This window comes from Pleurodeles waltl, chromosome 2_2 (assembly GCF_031143425.1).
Source record: "Pleurodeles waltl isolate 20211129_DDA chromosome 2_2, aPleWal1.hap1.20221129, whole genome shotgun sequence".
Taxonomy (NCBI): domain Eukaryota; kingdom Metazoa; phylum Chordata; class Amphibia; order Caudata; family Salamandridae; genus Pleurodeles; species Pleurodeles waltl.
The window spans coordinates 671,907,204-671,922,132 of NC_090439.1; positions in this window are offsets into that span (position 1 = coordinate 671,907,204).

Consider the following 14,929-nt stretch of genomic DNA (forward strand, 5'->3'; position numbering starts at 1 on the left):
TTCCTGGTGGGGGTCTTGGCATTGTTCTCTGTCTTTTTCCTGGATCTCAGGGACCGTTTGCGGGGTGGTTCTCCCTCTGCAGGGGGTGGGGTGCTGGTGTGGTGGTCCTGTGGTGGGGCGTACTGTCCACTAGTGCCGGCGGAGGTGGTGGGCATTTCATTGTCCAGGCTAGTGTCAGGGGCCCCTTCTTGTGCCACAGTGTCCCTCCTGGTGTTGAGGACTTCCTTCAGCACCCCTATGATGGTGCCCAGGGTGGAATTGATGGATCTGAGTTCCTCCCTGAAGCCCAAATACTGTTCCTCCTGCAGGCGCTGGGTCTCCTGAAACTTGGCCAGTACCGTTGCCATTGTCTCCTGGGAGTGGTGGTAGGCTCCCATGATGTTGGAGAGGGCCTCATGGAGAGTGGGTTCCCTTGGCCTGTCCTCCCCCTGTTGCACAGCAGCCCTCCCAGTTCCCCTGTGTTCCTGTGCCTCCGTCCCCTGGACTGTGTGCCCACTACCACTGCCCCAAGGGCCCTGTTGTTGTTGGGTTGGTGGGTTAGCCTGGGTTCCCTGTAGTGGTGGACACAGTGCTGCTCGACGTGTCCTGGGGACAGAGGTATGGGCCCGCTGGGTGGGTGCTGTGCTGGTGTTTCCAGAGGGGGGAAGCTCAGTGGTGGCCTGTGACTGTGTGAGGGAAACCAACTGTCCCGAGGTAGCCGATGGGCCGGGCTGGTCATCTAGATCCAGTTGGACAGAGGTGCTGTCATCAATGTGGGCCTCTTCTGTTGGTGGTGTGGACATGTGTGTACCCTCCTGTCCGGTGACATTGGGTAGGGGTCCTGCAGGGGTATAAAAGGATATTTATAACATCTGTGTGTGCCATGGTGTGCAAAGGGTGGGTGACCGTGTACCCCAGTGCTTGCATTCCTGGGTGGGACCTTGTGTGATGGTGGTTTAGGGGTGTGTATGAGTATGTGCAGTGGCCATGCTTTGGTGATGGGTGTCCATGCTTTGTTGTTGCATGCAGGGCTTTGTGTTAGGATGTGTGGTTTGTGATGTTGGGACATTTGTGAGGAGTTGGAGTGATGGGGTGAGGGTGGGGGTATGTGATAGCATGCAGGAAGGGTGGGGGATGTAATAGTTAAGATTTGACTTCCCAGAGTCCATTCCTCCATCTACTCCTGCGAGGCCCTCAGGATGCAGAATCACCAAGACCTGCTCCTCCCATGTTGTTAGTTGTGGGGGAGGAGGTGGGGGTCCGCCGCTAGTCCACTGAACCGCAAGGTGGTGTTTTGAGACCACAGAACGCACCTTCCCCCGTAGGTCATTCCACCTCTTCCTGAAGTCATCCCTATTTCTATGGTGCTGTCCCACTGCGTTGACCCTGTCCACTATTCTGCGCCATAGCTCCATCTTCCTAGCTATGGAGGTGTGCTGCACCTGTGATCCGAATAGCTGCGGCTCTACCTGGATGATTTCCTCCACCATAACCCTGAGCTCTTCCTCAGAGAACCTGGGGTGTCTTTGCCGTGCCATGGGGTGGTGTGTGTGATGTGTGGGTTGGTGTGTATGGTGATAAGTGGGGTGATATTTAGTGGTGTGTTGAGTGAGGTGCCTGGAAGTTATAGGGGTGATGGTATTGTGTGCCTGTGGATGCTTGGTAGTTGTTTATGGTGTCTCTCTCTCTGGCCTTCTCTTGGTAATTTTGTCGTAGGGGTTTGTGGGTGATGTGGGTGTGTGTTTTATATTGTAATAGGTGTGTGGGTGTGATGTGTGTATGTGTATCAGGTGTGTGTATTTGGAATTGTCCAATGTGGCTCTGTTTTGTAAGAGTGTGTGTATTGTGAGCTCGGCGGTGTGTACCGCCAATGGGATACCACGGTTAAAAGACCGATGCGTGGATTTGTGGGTCGTGATACTGTGGGCGCATTTCTGTTGGCGTGACGGTGGAGGACTTGTTTTCACCAGTTTATCACTGACGTTTGGTGTGGCGGACTTGTGTGGGTGTCTGAATTTTGGCAGATTCCGAGCTGTGGGTCATAATAGCTGTGGCGGATTTCCGCGGCGGTGTGTTGGAGGTCTTCTGCATGGTGGTAAGCGGCATTTACCGCCAATGTTGTAATGACCCCCGTAGTCTTTAAGGACCTGAACTTAAGGAAACAGCAAGAGATTGCCTGCTGCCTATCTGACATGGCTGACTTAGCAGATATTTCTGGCACATTTTCAGAGATATGTAAACCAGTGTCTGCAGCTTTAATCTCATATAAGGTTCGGAAAGAGCATTCTGTGCAATCTTTGTCTAACTGAAATTACACAGTAGCTTTTTAAAGCCCTAAAAAGGCATTAAAATCAATCCTCCTAGGATCAGACAACACTAAAGTGGGCAAAATGGGATTATAAGCAAACTATAGAGAGTAGGAAAATGGGATCATGCTAAGAGCCTGGGAGGACTTGGAAAGAGCAGAACCTCTTGAAGGATAATATGGCATCCTGGGAAATAGTTAATCAACCTTTTTTCTCAGGGAACACCATCACATGCATAGAATGTCAGAGCCTGGAAAAACATTTTTACAGATGTCTTTTCACTTGGGGACAATAAAGCCATATTTCAGACCACCCCTTTGTCTCACCAGTAGAGCTTTTAAAATGTAGGGAGTCATTTACGGTAGTTGATGTGCGAAAGGCAGTCATAAGCTCTGCAACAGGGAAAGTGCCAGGCCCAGATGGGGTCTAAACAGAACTGTGATTTCTGGGCTCCCCTGGTTAGAATTTTCTTTAGAGCAGTGGTCAAGGGGGGACTGATTTAGTCTTGAAAGGAATAAAAAATAATCCCTATTTTAAAAAAAGGAGAAACATTCCAGTTCAAATTATAGACCCATTTCTTGACTTGATGCATCAGATGAAATTGTTGTTAGAGTAATCTTGGCTAAATTAGAAGCCTGGACAGAAGAAAAGTCTTTATTTTCTGAAGCCAAATATGGTTTTCGCTGTGAGCCTTAGGCTAGGTACAACAGAACACACAATAAATGTATCTCTAATTCTTGGTAAATATGTCAAGGGCAGGTGATGGGCCATTCATGTGGCCTTTATGGACCTCTCCTGTGCCTTTGACCTAGTGGGTAGAGATATTCTGTGGGAAATCATGCACAGGGCAGGAGTTGATCTAGTTCTTCTTTGTATGGTTAAATGCCTGCATAAAAATGAGCAGACTAAGGTCCATTACATCCACCAATGAGACGCCACCAATTGCTATTAAACTTGACATAAAGCATGGTAGTATTTTAGCCCCTTTTGTATTTTTATTTCACATGAATGCTGGAGAAATTTTTAATGTCCTCTACTCGTGATGTTTCAAAAATCGGTTCCTGCCCAGTCCCAGTACTTTTGTATACGTACAATGGGATCTTGTTCATGTGTATGGCAAATAGGTTACGGTCACTTTTAGATGGGTTCAATCACTTTATGCAAGAGCTAAAAATTAAGGTAAACTGTAGGAAATCCTATGTTATTACTTGTGGCCCAAGGAATACCTGGTCTAGAAGACTTTTTATTGGGGTCGTGGGAGTTTTAAAGATGAGAGATTTGAACTATTTAAGTGTTATGTTTAATGAGAATATTCTGTGGGAAAGTCTATCAATTCAGAGAAGGCAAGGGGTGGAGGCCCCTGTGAATCTATTTCTAGATTCTCTAGGAATTTAGGACATAAGTCTGTAGCTGAAATGATTACGTTATACAAAGGCAAACTCTTAAGGAGGACACTTATGGAGCAGGATTGTGGGGTCACATAACACCTGCACCCCTGCAACAGGCAGAAAATACATTTTAAAACAGGTTATTAGGAACCACAATGACCACCCCAAGTTTTGTAAGTTATAGCGAACTTGGGGTATATTTTCTGGAAGATAACGTTGGCCTGTCTCCAGTTCTTATGTGGATTAAAACTGGACCTTGGAAGAACTGTACTTGACCCATAATATTGTTAAAGATTGCATTGAACAATCCAATGTGCAAGCCATTCCCTAGATAAAGTATATTGAAAACGTATTGCATGATCTGGGCCTCAAGGCCTTTGAGCCAGATACGATTCCCTTTAAAATCAAAAATTGAGTATGGGAGAAATACATCGCCTTTAAAGAAGAGGTTAGGCTCTCAAAAATGATGGACTTTGTGATGGTCCAATTGTATGTGCCGCTGTCCACCACAATAGATATGGAGCATTTCTTTAAATGGTTTAAGGCCGGAGAGCTTAGACTTCATCTCACACATTTCTGGGGTAATAAGATCCACTTTTTAGTCAACATCCCCATATCAGGAACCTTGTTCCAAACCCTGCTCAACTGCCCTTGTGATGGAAGATTGCAACAATCAACCAAGCGTTTTATGCTTTTGGCACTATGCACTCTACTCATAGGGCCCAGTTTTGATGCCCATTTCATAGAGGTAGACATTTTAATAATCATCAGAGGGTCTAGTTTTCCTCCAGTGCCTAGAGGCCCCACTGACTTGATGTTCAGTCCTGAACTTTGTCACACAAGCACTGAAAGTGAGAAAGAAATATGTTTGTAATAGGAAGAACCTTAGTGGCTTCCGGATGATGTTTTGCATGATTCTCCTTTTTAAATATGGATTTTCACTTTAGGGTTTTTACCTTTCTTGATCATGGCGTACTGGAATTGTCTTATATTATGCTTTTAGTGTATTATGATGTTTTTAAACTACTGCTTGTATTGTATCTTTTATGGTCAAATTGACTGAATAGAGCTATTATTAAATTGAATTGAATTGAATTGACACTAAAACGGAAAAGTACGTCATTTCCTACTATGATCAATGCATTGAACAAGATTTCAAATGTTTGCAATGGAAACAGAAATGGTAAATGCAAGATCATGATTCTGCAGATGGTAAAGCTTAAAAAGCAGCATACCTTTCCTTAATGGTTTGAAAAGGATTCCAAGCGGCTTTAGCAAACGTTTGTGGGACACACATTAAAAAAAAATGAAAACTGTTAACATTGAAATTTTACTAATGAATAATTCTTTTATTCTGAGTGTTAAATCTGCATTGAAAATGAGTTAACATAGAAAAAATAAACACACGTATTTGAAAATGTGCCTACTTGAGTGACCACTAATAACCATAAAGTGTACTTAACAATAGCTTATTAAAGTAAAATGTTGAGCTTATGTTTTGGTTAATGTAGTAGTATGTCATAATAATGACTTTGTACTTGCTTTATTAATAATAGATCATAATTTAGTGAGGTCTTGGGCCTAGTTGCACAGCCTCATGTCAAGTTCCATTGTTTAGACGAATCATAAAATGGCTGATTAGAGAATTAAAAATGTAATTTTCAATTTTGTTGACCAAATGCTAGGAGCTGAAATTCTTTCCCATGAAAGCTGCTTGCTAGAATATGTTGTTCTAGCTAAGGATACTTTGTATACCTTAGTGTGTGTAAAGGCAATGCTCCCAGGAGCTAACAATGGTTGTACTGGCTGGAGTATAAGCTGATACAAATTTGTTACCTGACAATCCCAACAACGGTAACAGGAGAAAAAGAGCTTATACATCAACATGTGATCAATGGTTTAGTAAATTTTTTGTTTTGAGGTTCTACATTCATTGGACTAAATGTAAACATATGATTCTTTGACCAATCGCAACATGAAAAGTCATTTTAGGGAATCTAACTTAGCCTGACTGCATGTAGAGGTGTGGCACCATTCCTTTCTTTCTTTCTTGACCGTCCTGAAAGGAGACGTGCTCAACGTTTCCTAACTTTGTTGCGGAGAAGAAACATTCTGTTATGTCTGTTTTTGAGACATTTCTATCTCAAACTTTATTGCTGAATTCCAATGCTTCGCTGACCGAAGAGATGTCCTATTGATGAAGACAGTTGCAGCTTGCTGAACCATACTGAGGCAAGGTATAAGACAATGTTACTGATTGCTATGTCTATTTACTTTTGTCCTTAGATACCAACTGCTAGTTTTGATAGAGCCATAATTAGATCTTTTTCCAAATTTGTGTTGACTAAATTGTTTTGCATAAAGCCCAAACATGCTATTCTAATCGGAGATTAGTTAGAATACTCGCCGATTGATGCATGCTACATATTAACAACAGTCGATGTCTTTTCTTTGCTAAATCTAAATGTATGCCATTTCTGTTGCGCAGTTATTCTTGCTATTGATTTGTACTGTAATTCTAGAATGTGTAGTGGTCCAAACTTTGATTAAATTGAGATTCTTTAGAAGATGTGGTCAACCAGTATTGTTTCTGTATGCTTACAATTTGATTTTGAGACCAGGAGCCACATGTACAAAGATCCGGTATTGCGACAAGCAAACTGCGAGTCTCAGCAACTCGCAATTTATGAGTCGCAATACCTGATGTACAACAGTGTACTTTACACTCTTTGCGATTCCCATTGGGGTCGCAAATGACCTACCTCATTGATCAGTATTGGGAAAGGTGCGGAAGACATTGTGACGCGAAGGGTTAATTAGCTTGAGCAGTGTAGATGAGTGTGATGCCTGCTGAAACCCCCCCCAAACAACGTGGAAAAGTTCATGATATTATTTTCAAGCTTGTTTGTGTAGAAGACTCCGTCTCAACCTTGAGAACGAGAGTACAGGGAGAAGATGGAATGAAAACAAAGGGTGGAGAAGTGCAGAGCAGCCAAGTACTGATAACATAGCTAGAAAATGGCAGAAAGATATAGAATCCAAGCTTCGAGTTATTCAAGCACTGAAGTGTTGGTGAGGGACCGGAAGCTCGCAGATGGAGTTGTGAAAGCTACCATGGCCCAGCGCTGCCTCCCTGTTTTGCTGACCGTGATGCTTGAGGGGGAGAGAGGTCCAAGCAGGTGGTAGAGGGCTTCCCAGCATTTCCTGGACTAAGTTAAATTCCACACAGGGATGAAAGGCCTTTGTTTCTCTGCTCTATTATTAAGACTGATTATTTATGCTTGCACTGTGTTTGTAACCTGAAGTATTCAGCTCGTTTATATTTTGCTTTCTAAACCTCGTAGTGTGAACCTGCTACGGTAACTGAAACATGCATTTTGATGTGCAGTAAATCAAAGCTTATCTGAAGTATTCAAATTGTTTATATTTTGCTTCCTGAACATCGTAGTGAGAGCCTGCTGCAGTAATTGAAACATGCATTTTGGTGTGCAGTGAATCAAAGCTTATCTGAAGTTTTCAATTCATTTATATTCTGCTTCCTGAACATCGTAGTGTGATGCCTTTTGGTATACAATTAATCAAAACTTATATCTGTCAATGAACTCTTTGCTTATATATATGCATAGATGCTCTTTGTAGTGTACTTATATATAAATAGATGCTTTTCATTGCTATTCTTATTCTACTATTGTTAATGTGCTAAATGCCTACATTTACCTGCAATTCTAGTAAAGCTAAATTGTATTTATAATTGGCATGTGGTCCTTCATTGAGCTTCCTTATTGACTAATGCCGAACAGGTGTCAACCAGTCACCTGGATAAGACACTCGTGAATATTCATGAGGTAGGTTGCAATTTGCGACCCCATTGGGAATGGCTGCCCTCACAGGGATGGTGGCCTACTGGAGACAGCAGACCACCATGTCTGTGACTGCTTTTAAAAAAAGCAGTTTTTTTTTAACCCCTTCGCTGCCAGGCCTTTTCCACCTCAGGTGACAGGCCTTTTTTGGCTGTTTGGGCAGTTCGCACTTAGACCCTCATAACGTTTTGCCCACATAAGCTACCCACACCAAATTTGCATTCTTTTTTCCAAAATCAAAGGGATTCTAGAGGTACCCAGAATTTGTGGGTTCCCCAGAAGGAGACCAAGAAATTAGCCAAAATACAGCAAATATTTAGTTTTTTAAAAAAAATTTTAAAGGGAAAAAAGGGCTGCAGAAGAGGGCTTGTGTTTTTCTTCCCTGAAAATGGCATCAACAAAGGGTTCGTGATGCTAAATCACCATCTTCCCAGCTTTCAGGAACAGGCAGACTTGAATCAGAAAACCCAATTTTTCAACACAATTTTGGCATTTTACTGGGACATACCCCATTTTTATGATTTTTTGTGCTTTCAGCCTCCTTCCAGTTAGTGACAGAAATGGGTGTGAAAACAATGCTGGATCTCACAAAGCTAAACATTTCTGAAAAGTAGACAACATTCTGAATTCAGCAATGGGTAATTTGTTTAGATCCTATAAGGGTTTCCTACAGAAAATAAATGCTGAAATAAAAAAATATTGAAATTGAGGTAAAAAAACCTGCCATTTTTCTTCACGTTTTACTCTGTAACTTTTTCCTGCGATGTCAGATTTTTTAAAGCAATATCCTGTTACGTCTGCTAGACTCTTTTGGTTGCAGTAGGTTGATCAAGAACCCTAGGTACCTAGAGCCAATAAATGAGCTGCACCTTGCAGTGGGTTTTCATTCTATACCGGGTATACAGTAATTAATTTGCTGAAACATAAAGAGTGAAAAATAGGTATCAAGAACATTTTTGTATTTCCAAAACGGGCACAAGGTAAGGTGTGAGAAGCAGTGGTTATTTGCACATCTCTGAATTCCAGGGTGCCCATACTAGCATGTTATTTACAGGGCATTTCTCAAATAGACGTCTTTTTTTACATACTGTCTTACATTTGGAAGGAAAAAATGTAGAGAAAGACAAGGGTCAATAACACTTGTTTTGCTATTCGGTGTTTCCCCAAGTCTCCCAATAAAAATGGTACCTCAGTTGTGTGGGTAGGCCTAGCGCCCGCGACAGGATAAGCCCTGAAACACAACATGGACACATCACATTTTCCCAAAGAAAACAGAGATGTTTTTTGCAAAGTGCCTAGCTGTGGATTTTGGCCTCTAGATCATCCGGCACCTAGGGAAACCTACCACACCTGCACATTTTTTAAAACTAGACACCTAGGGGAATCCAAGATGGGGTGACTTGTGGGGCTCTCTCCAGGTTCTGTTACCCAGAATCCTTTGCAAACCTCAAAATGTGGCTAAAAAAACACTTTTTCCTCACATTTCGGAGGCAGAAAGTTCTGGAATCTGAGAGGAGCCACAAATTTCCTTCTACCCAGCATTCCCCCAAGTCTCCTGATAAAAATGATACCTCACTTGTGTGGGTAGGCCTAGTGCTCGCAACAGGAAATGCCCCAAAACACAGCATGGACACATCACATTTTCCCAAAGAAAACAGAGCTGTTTTTTGCAAAGTGCCTACCTGTGATTTTTGCCCTCTAGTTCAGCTGGCACTTAGAGAAACCTACCAAACCTGTTCAATTTTGAAAACTAGACACCTAGGGGAATTCAAGATGGGGTGACTTGTGGGGCTCTCTCCAGGTTCTGTTACCCAGAATCCTTTGCAAACCTCAAAATTTGGCTAAAAAAACACCTGTTCCTCACATTTTGGTGACAGAAAGTTCTGGAATCTGAGAGGAGCCACAAATTTCCATCCACCCAGCATTCCCCCAAGTCTCCTGATAAAAATGATACCTAACTTGTGTGGGTAGGTCTAGTGCCCGCAACAGGAAATGCCCCAAAACACAACGTGAACTCATCACATTTTCCCAAAGAAAACAGAGGTGTTTTTTGCAAAGTGCCTACCTGTGGATTTTGGCCTCCAGCTCAGCCGGCACCTAGAGAAATCTACCAAACCTGTCAATTTTTTAAAACTAGACACCTAGGGGAATCCAAGATGGGGTGACTTGTGGGGCTCTCACCTTGTTCTGTTACCCAGAATCCTTTGCAAACCTCACAATTTGGCTTAAAAAAATACTTTTCCTCACATTTTGGTGACAGAAAGTTCTGGAATCTGAGAGGAGCCACAAATTTCCCTCCATCCAGCGTTCCCCCATGTCTCCCAATAAAAAGGATACTTCACTTGTGTGGGTGGGCCAGGTGCGTGCAACAGAAAAAGGCCAAAAACCTGTAGAGATTGAGAAGATAGCACAGCGAGTTGATAAGCACATGTTTTTCTTTTATACATTAGGCTGACTCTGCTTTGAGGACCCACGCAAGTGAAGTGTCATTTTACTTGGGAGACTAAGGGGAACACTGGGGAGTAGGAATTTTGTGCCGGAGCTGTGATCCTACAAAGAAAAATCAGGAAAATATGTTTTTTTAAGCAAATTTTGAGGTTTGCAGAGGAGTCTGGGTAAGAAAATGTTGGGGGATCCACACAAGCCACACCTCCCTGGACTCCTTGGGGTGTCTAGTTTTAAAAATGTCTGGGATTGGTAGGTTTCCCTAGATGAAGGTCGCACCCAGGACCAAAACCATAGGTCCTCCCTCCCCCAAAACACAGGCAGTTTTGTAATATATCATTTTGATGTGTCCACGTACTTCTGTGATGTTCCATACACTAAAATTGTGAAAAGAAACACACTTAGGTTATGTTAAAAAGACCCCTCACCCACCAACCAAGTTGGGGTCCCACATGAGACACCTAGCGTGTGACAGATGTGTTGCGACGCCTGATTACAGCAGAGCAGGTTTTGTCATTTTTACCACACAGACTGGTTGGATTTGGCACAAGGGTGAGTGCTGGATCAGTAGATCAAATTTTATTAACAAGTGTTTTTTCTGACCTGTTGCTGTTGGCGTTTGAACTCTGACCACATTACCACTGCTAACCAGTGCTAAAGTGCATATGCTCTCTGTGTAAATTGTATCGTTGATTGGTTTATCCATGATTGACATATTTGATTTACTAGTAAGTCCCTAGTAGAGTGCACTAGAGGTGCCAGGGCCTGTAAATCAAATGCTACTAGTGGGCCTGCAGCACTGGTTGTGCCACCCATGTAATTAGTTCTGTAACCATGTCTCAAACCTACCTGTGTCTGTGTGCAGTTTTAACTGTAAATTCGACTTGGCAAGTGTACCCACTTGCCAGGTCTAAACCTTCAATTTTCTTACATGTCACTTACCCCTAAGGTAGGCCCTAGGTAGTCCCAAGGGCAGAATGCAGTGTATGGTTAAGATAGGACATATAGGTGGTCATTCTGACCCTGGCGGTCTTTGACCGCCAGGGCGGAGGACCGCGGGAGCACCGCCGACAGGCCGGCGGTGCTCCAATGGGGATTCCGACCACGGCTGTAAAGCCGCGGTCGGACCGGCACCACTGGCGGGGTCCCGCCAGTGTACCGCGGCCCCATTGAATCCTCCGCGGCGGCGCAGCTTGCTGCACCGCCGCGGGGATTCTGACCCCCCCTACCGCCATCCAGATCCCGGCGGTCGGACCGCCGAGATCCGGATGCGGTAGGGGGGGTCGCGGGGCCCCTGGGGGCCCCTGCAGTGCCCATGCCACTGGCATGGGCATTGTAGGGGCCCCCGTAAGAGGGCCCCTACATGTATTTCACTGTCTGCTGCGCAGACAGTGAAATACGCGACGGGTGCAACTGCACCCGTCGCACAGCTTCCACTCCGCCGGCTCGATTCCGAGCCGGCTTCATCGTGGAAGCCTCTTTCCCGCTGGGCTGGCTGGCGGTCTGAAGGCGACCGCCCGCCAGCCCAGCGGGAAAGTCAGAATTACCGCCGCGGTCTTTCGACCGCGGAACGGTAACCTGACGGCGGGACTTTGGCGGGCGGCCTCCGCCGCCCGCCAAGGTCAGAATGAGGGCCATAGTAATGTGTTTTATATGTCCTGACAGTGAAATATTGCAAAATTTGTTTTTCGCTGTTGCAAGGCCTATCCCTCTCATAGGTTAATATAGGGCTACCTTTAAATGTCATTAAAGTATAGATTCCCTTTGGGAGTGGATGGACATGTGGAGTTTGGGGTTGCTGAGCTCACAATTTGAAAATACAACTTTCAGTAAAGTTGATTTTGAGATTGTGTGTTTGAAAATGCCACTTTTAGGAAGTGAGCATTTTCCTGCTTATACCATTTCTGTAACTCTGCCTGTTTGTGGATTCCCCGTCTGGGTCAGTTTGACAGTTGGACTGGTTGCACCTCACACTAGACAGTGACACAAAAGGAGCTGGGGTGTAGTCTACATTTCCTGATGAGCCATCTGTGCTAGGAGGGAGAGGAGGAGTGGTCACTCACACCTGAAATGGCTGTGCCTGCCCTCACACAATGCTGTCTTCACCCCCCTGGTGAGTGGCTGGGGTCTGACCTGAGCAAGGCAGGATTTCACATTCAAAAGAGACTTTACTTTGAAGTAGGCCTCTTCAAAAGACAAATTTGGGTATAAGAAGGGCACCCAAAACCACAGACTTTAGAAACCCTTCTGGAAACACGAGGAGCGTCTGCCTGGAGAAGAGCTGAAGAGCTGAGGAAGAAGAGCTGCCCTGCCTGTGACTGTGCTTTGTGGAGCTATCCTGCAGTTGCTGCTTCTGCCAGAGTAAGAGGGCAAAGACTGGACTTTGTGTGCCTTCCATCTTGAGAAGAAATCTACAAGGGCTTGATTTAGAGCTTGCCTCCTGTTGTTTGAAGTCTCAGGGACAGCAAAGACTTCTCTCTGTCAGCATGTGGAGTCTCTGGAGAGATTCCTACTCTGCCCTGTGGTGCCCATCCAGTTCCTGGGACCCTGAAAGGAGAAGCTGGAAGCCTGAGAGGAAGAAATCCATGCACAGAGCACTGTGTGGGGAAAAGATCGACGCGACTCCAATTGGCGGCTGAAGAAACGACGCGCCGCCGGCCCCGCAGCTGAGAAATTACGCTTGCAGGAAACGTGACCAAAGAATCGACGCACGGAGCAGGAGAAATGACGCACAGCATCGCTGACGGAGGCTGGGAGATCACAATCCGCGCTGCAGGGTTTTCGGATCGTTGTGCAGCTGGATTTCCGACTCAAGCACTGCTTTGAGTGGAAAAACAACGCACTGGACTCGAGAGTGCCAACCAGATCGATATCCTGTGGAGAGAAGAAACAACGCACCCTGACCCGGTACTGCTCGTGAGTGGAATCAACGCCTCGCAAGCCCTTTTTGACACACACAAGGTACTTTTTCACGTTGACAGCGTTAGTGTGTGTTTAAAACTACTTAAAGACTCTTTTTGATTTTTAATTGATAACTTGACTTGTGTATTGTGGATTTTTGTTGTTTTGGTCTTGTTTTGTTTAGATAAATATTTCCTATTTTTCTAAATTTGTGTTGTGTCATTTTGTAGTGTTTTTATTAAGTTACTGTGTGTGTTGGTACAAATACTTTACACCTAGCACTCTGAAGTTAAACCTACTGCTCTGCCAAGCTACCAAGGGCGTAAGCGGGGGTTAGCTGAGGGTGATTCTCTTTTACCCTGACTAGAGTGAGGGTCCTTGCTTGAATAGGGCGTAACCTGACTGTCAACCAAATACCCCATTTCTAACAAAAAGCGATTTCACAAAAGTGAAATGCACTGTTAATAACTGAAAGGCCAAAAAACTGAACCAATGACTCACAGCTCGTGAGCTGGAAAGCCGTGTCAAGGCACCAGCCGTTTTACAGTCCATTCACACACCTTTCATACATGACATGCACAAGACCATTCACGCTGCCAGCCACGGGCCCAGCACATTACAACACTCGCATCACCAGACAGCGCCACTCAAGGGCCCATCACTTACATATGCCCACATGCCTGATACAGCAATCACACTAGCAGATGGGAGTGTGTGGTCTGACATTTGGCTGACACCACCAGCCAAGCGCCACTCCACATACACCGCCAGCCAAGCGCCACTCCACGCACACCACCAGCAAGCGCCACTCCACGCACACCACCAGCCTAGCACCACCCCACGCACACCGCCAGCCAAGCACCACCTCACGCACACCGCCATCACTTTTTTTTAAATAAACAACAAAGAAACCTCTAACTAATTATAAAATAAGTACAAAACTACAAACACATAAGCTTTAACTGAAAACATGACAGAAATGTGAAACTGAACATCCGAAAATATAAAACAGGCTGTTTACGCTGACGGTATTTCCCCAAATTTGTTTGGGTGTGGTAACTCCTGAAACTGCTGTCCACACACAGCCCAGGCTTTGAAGCGCAATTGGGGCAGTACATCCGGCTCTCACTCCGGATACCCCTTCGGGCACATACTCTCCATTTCTTAGTGGCATGTCTTTTTTGGGAGCAGGAGGAATGTGATCAGGAAAGTGGCGATCTTTCAATCCAGCCACATCCTCCACCACTGCTTCTCTAGGAACTCTTGCCTGTTCCACCACAATAAGGCTCTCTATCACTGACTCCTGAAATTTATCAAATTTCATCCTTGACTCAGGTGAACAATCCTTGAACACAATAAAAGCATTAAAAGTTGCCAAATGAAAGAAATGTGGGGCTAACTTTTTATACCACACGTAAGACTTATGAAGAGCAGTGTAAGGTTCCAACCTCTGATCTACTCTATCAGTACCACCCATGTGCCTATTGTAGTCCAAAATGCACGTAGGTTTGCGCACTTCAACAACTTAACCCCAAACAGTCACAGGGGAAGTACTCTCATCATGGATGGTAGATAGCATGTACACGTCCCTCCAGTCTCATTATTCCGAAAGGCACTGCACTGTCCCCTCTCAAGTTTTTTACAGACAAGCTCCCTTGGATAGCCTTTCCGGTTAGAACAGATTGTGCCACAAGCAACAGTGTCCACTCTAAACAACTCCTTGAACAACTGCAGTGTAGAAATTATCTACGTACAAATGGTGACCTTTGTTAAACAGTCGTCTACCATGTTCCCACACAATTTTCTCGCTAACTCCAAAAGTGGGCGGACAATAAGGGGGATCAATACTGGAATCCCTACCAGTGTAGACCTGGAAATTATACACGTACCCTGTACTACTTTCTGACAGCATATAAAATTTATTTTCATACCATGCCCTCTTACTAGGAATGTACTGCTTAAAAACTAAACGCCCCTTGAACAGGACCAAAGACTTGTCCACACTTATCTCTTTGCCTGGACTATACACCTCAGAAAACCGATCTACAAA